This window comes from Palaemon carinicauda, chromosome 7 (assembly GCF_036898095.1).
Source record: "Palaemon carinicauda isolate YSFRI2023 chromosome 7, ASM3689809v2, whole genome shotgun sequence".
Lineage (NCBI taxonomy): Eukaryota > Metazoa > Arthropoda > Malacostraca > Decapoda > Palaemonidae > Palaemon > Palaemon carinicauda.
Genome location: NC_090731.1, coordinates 87,836,035 through 87,841,034, shown reverse-complemented (window position 1 = coordinate 87,841,034; position 5,000 = coordinate 87,836,035). Strand labels below are relative to the sequence as shown.

The window sequence follows — 5,000 nt, the reverse complement described above, 5'->3', positions numbered from 1 at the left end:
TGGAGATTTGGTGGTAGTTTTGGTGGTAGTGGATGGATGGAAAGGGTCAGGGATAGGAGGAGGCTTGTGATCCGTTCTAAGGGAAATTAATGGAAGGGATTGGAAGCGGGGCCGAATATATCTGAAAACACGTCTGATTTCCTTTCTTTTTCCTTCAGTCTTGATTACTGACCTGCCTATTATGAATACAGCGGCGGAGGTAGAATCAGTATATACAACCGGCAAACTTTATGAACTCGTTCCAATAAAATATGGGTTTCATTTGGGGATTCACGCCGAAGATTTTTTTTTTTCTTAATAATGAACGTTGATATAAACTGTTTATAATAGCCCCGAAAGACCCCGCGAAAGAGTAACAGCTTTTATGACGATAATCCACAAAAATCGTATTTTAGCAATCTAATTATCTGTCATTTGTTGCTAGTATGCATTGTCATATTTGGTCACTGTGCGTTAATGACTGATGATTCCAGAATGCTCTCTCTCTCTCTCTCTCTCTCTCTCTCTCTCTCTCTCTCTCTCTCTCTCTCTCTCTCTCTCTGTAGTCGATATATGTCCGAGTGACTTTTCCTTCTGACATTATCGGACTTCCTGAATCAATTGATTGATGATCATGATTCGTTGGATTTGAGAGAGAGAGAGAGAGAGAGAGAGAGAGAGAGAGAGAGAGAGAGAGAGAGAGAGAGAGAGACCGCCTCTATGAGGCCCCGCCCCTTAAAATAGATTTATTTATGATCTTGCCATTTTAATGGCGATCGATGATGACATCACTGGAGACGATGATAGCGCAGAAGGTAACGCTGATAGTGATGGGTTAAATGGTCCTACTAGGGATAGATGTGATGAGATGGCCAATATTATCATTTTATAAAGATGCTCTCATTGTAGGGGTAATCCTGCTTTTGCACGCATATTTTTTAGTATTCTATTTATATAATTGTTTAGAATTATTTTATTACTGCATGACACACATACAAACACACACACACACACACACACATATATATATATATATATATATATATATATATATATATATATATATTAATATATATATATATATATATATATATATATATATATATATATATTTATATATATATATACATATATATATATACACATATATATATAAATATATATATATATATACATATATATACATATATATATATATATATATATATATATACATATACACATATATATACACATATATATATATAAATATATATATATATATATATATATATATATATATATATATAACATATATATATACACTCTCTCTCTCTCTCTCTCTCTCTCTCTCTCTCTCTCTCTCTCTCTCTCTCTCTCTCTCTCTCTCTCTCTCTCTTTTAGGAGTAGAGAAAATTTTTTGAGGTAGAAGATCTGTGCACATGTCCATTTGCGCTGATTACGGACGTTCCTTTTATGGCCGTTGTGTCAGGAATTAAAGATGTGTACTGTATGTACTCTTAAAATTGCTTCCATATACATTGTACAAACATTTATGGAGAACAAACGTTAAATTTCAGCGACTCGTAATGCGACGCTCCTTAGCAATGAATTTCAAATGTGAAAATAAATGAAATCTAATAAATATTGATAACAACCCGTAAGCAAAATGAATGAATTGTATTGTTGTTAGGTGTCCCATGTGGAAGGAAAATAAAGCTAATATAGCATTGCAGTTCCGTATCAAACAGATAATTGTCTGACACAAGTCCAAATGTATTTAATACTTTAGTTTTTTATTGTTCAAGTTCTTTCTAAAATCTGTTGAACTTCAATTTTTTCATGTTACGGTTAGCATTACGGCTAGCATCAGGCAAACTTCAGTTTCATTTTTAAAAATTGCTGATAGTCTGAAGGAGTTGAAGCGTCTGCAGAAAATCTTTTTGATTAGATCTCATGAAAAATAGTCCTCACTCACAAAATTACAATACAGTTTCTTTAATTTTTCAGGTAGAGTCTGCAGAACTTTTTATTCAAGTTGAGGATGAAGTGTAATATAATTTTAGGGGACCTTTATATTTTAGGTTTCCATTTAAAGGGATGGCAGCACCTATGTTTTGAGGTTTTTTGATAACCTAGGGAAATTGAAACTCATTTATAATATAACCATTTTACTTCTTTTGTAAAATTATTAAATGAGAAAAAACTATAATATAATCAAAGAGACTTTTAATGTTAAATATGAATCCAATTATGTGTATAATGTTGTACTTGGTCTCGTTATAAGACAAGTGTTTTCTCTTACAGTGGCGGCCTACCGTTTCTGAATGTCTTTTACACCACCCATTTTTTCTCTTCTCTCCCGCGGTCGGTGTATCTTCTTTACAGGTTGGAAATGCATAAGGAAATGAAGAGGGCTTAAAAGGAAATGAGTTTGGAACTGGAAGATGTAGAACCTTGGTGCAATCGCTATTTTCCTGATGGTGTTACCGTCGTTTAGGCTGATATTTCGGGGCTGGTCTGCGAGGTCTACATATTGCTTACTAATATGACAGAAAGAATTTCCCTTCTACTGAGCTCTAGAACATTCCTCATATGTGACAACTATTTTGAAATTTTAAATGAGTTTCGGAACTTAATCTAAGGTGTTACACCAATCATTTGGAACTGGAAATGCCTAAAAAGGATCGGCTACTTGATTGGGACTGATTTTTAAGCAAGGAAATGTATCACTGGATTTAAAACCTTGTTAGGATTTTAATGTTGATTCGAAACTAACAGAAAAATCTTAATAAGATGGAAAGCATTATATGGAGTGTGATCTTAAGGTTTTTTCCATTAAGTTAGAGTTTTGATATGAAATTCCGAACTAGTGATCCTATATGCTTCTCTGGGATTTTACCGCAGTTTTCATCAGTTGTAGACATTTTCTTGTTTTGATTACAAAAAAAAAAAAGAAAAAAAAATAATATTGGACAAGCCTTAATTGTTTGGCGATGTCAGTCAAACTTTTTTAAGGAAATAATTTTTTCTTTAAAAGTCGCTAATTCTTGGTTCCAAGAAAGAGCAGTAAGGGTGAGGGTTTCGGGGAGGTACGAAGTCTACCTACTGAGCGGCCAGTAGCAATTGGCTTACCCTCCCTGGTCCTGTCTTGGTTGAAGGGTGGGTTTATGCACTGATTATATGCATATATGGTCGGTCTCAAGGATATTGTCTTGTCCCTTGCTTCTGCCACTCATGAAAGACCTTTAAACCTAAAACAGACTTCCCGCAATTGCTGAATTGTGGATGAACCCATGTGCAGTGAAACTTCAACACCATTAATCGTTTCTTACTTACAGACAAGAGGGTGTATCATTGTGTTGAACTTCTATACACACGTTAAGCCATCCAACCCAGTCTTGCACTCACACTGTTGCACCTCCTGGATATAAAGGCAGTTGCTTCTCAGTGCATCTTTCATGCCATCGTCCAACCATTTCGAAGCCCTCTTCTCCTTCTACCCGTCGTACTTCTGAAAGGTACAAACATTTTACTAATGTAATGTCGTCTATTTCTTTCCACTTGACCAAACATTTCAAAATACTCTGACCCACTCTTTTCTGTGCTATTGCCTCTTCATGTAAACGAAGTTTTCATACGAGTCCTTACAGATCACCAACTTGTAATCAGTCTGAAGGTTCCGTAAATAAGAAGCTGGTATCCAAAAATAGCTGGTCACAACAACTCGCAAACACTCTTAAGGTGCGTCCACACGGTCGAACAGTGTCTGTCGGACAAAACTGTTACCATATCTGAATTAAAAAAGAATGACGTCATAAGCGTGGAAATGAAAGAAGTTGATATGGTAACAAACAGTGGTACCAGGTGAAGCTGACTACCAGGATTGTACTCCTTTTACCAGACAGAGACTGGAAGAAATGTCCGAAGCTGATATCCGCTGGCATCTCTGTTATCTATATCAGTGTTATAATCTGTACTCGAGAATCAAGTAGTAGTTATCAGCTTCAAGTACGGAGCATCATAACCATAGTACACCATAAAATTGAAGCACAATTCAATAAATTAAATTATGCAGCATGATTATTCCTGATCTTTTGAGAACGATGGAATGGCACATGGAAGGACTAATTGCAAAGACGGAGCGAAAAGAGGAGCCATTCATCCATTTTCAAGGAATCTCAAATTGATTATGAATCAGGCTTTAAAAACTATACTCATGGGCCCAAACGCTTTATACCTTTTATTGGAGAACTAAACACCTTTTATAGCTAAGCAGGACACATATAAGAGAGGAAGCATTTTTCCAGAAGCACGTCTGGAAGTTTAAAGAATCACATATGCCTAACTTAAAATAGCCCTTCAGTGAACTGAGGATGTTATTGTTATCAACGTGCAATGTATACCCTATATTATTCCAAGAAAATACTGTTTGAGACTGGTCATACTTTGGATTATGTGTTCGTAACTAAATCCAAATTGTTTTAGTGATAAAGATAAAATGTTCAAAATTTGTTTACCCTGTTCTCGTAGAGAGAGAGAGAGAGAGAGAGAGAGAGAGAGAGAGAGAGAGAGAGAGAGAGAGAGAGAGAGAGAGAGAGAGAGAGAGAGAGAATTACGAATTTTCCTCACGATCAAACACTTAGAGGAAATGAAACTAAGGTGTCCATAATTGAAACAGATTCTGTTATGCTATACTCGTATATCGAAAAGGCATAATTTGGTTGTGCAAATGTCTTTTGTACCAACCTCCGACTTTTTTAATTTTCCAATTTGCGTAGATCTTCTTGTAATGACCTATTTTAGATTCCATATTCTTTTCGACTTCTAAATCAGTTACAGTCATTCCACCTCTCGGGAGTTCTGACGTTATTTTATTTAATGCTGCTACACGATTATTTCTGTCTTTGTAAACATTTGCTTTGATATTTTATGAGCATGGGTTCTGCCAGTACTGTTTGATTAGCAACTGAGCCTCTCTTCTATCTCAAAGTCAGCTTTCCTCCGCAACTGAATTACTACTAGTTATGTTTACAGGGAAC

The 5,000-nt window shown here is 35.6% G+C and overlaps 1 protein-coding gene across 3 annotated transcripts in view; it reads left to right on the top strand.

Annotated features, from left to right (window-relative positions):
* LOC137643958 (neuronal calcium sensor 2) overlaps positions 1–5,000 on the top strand; it is a 736,704-nt gene that overhangs the window by 456,392 nt on the left and 275,312 nt on the right. The window lies entirely within an intron of this gene.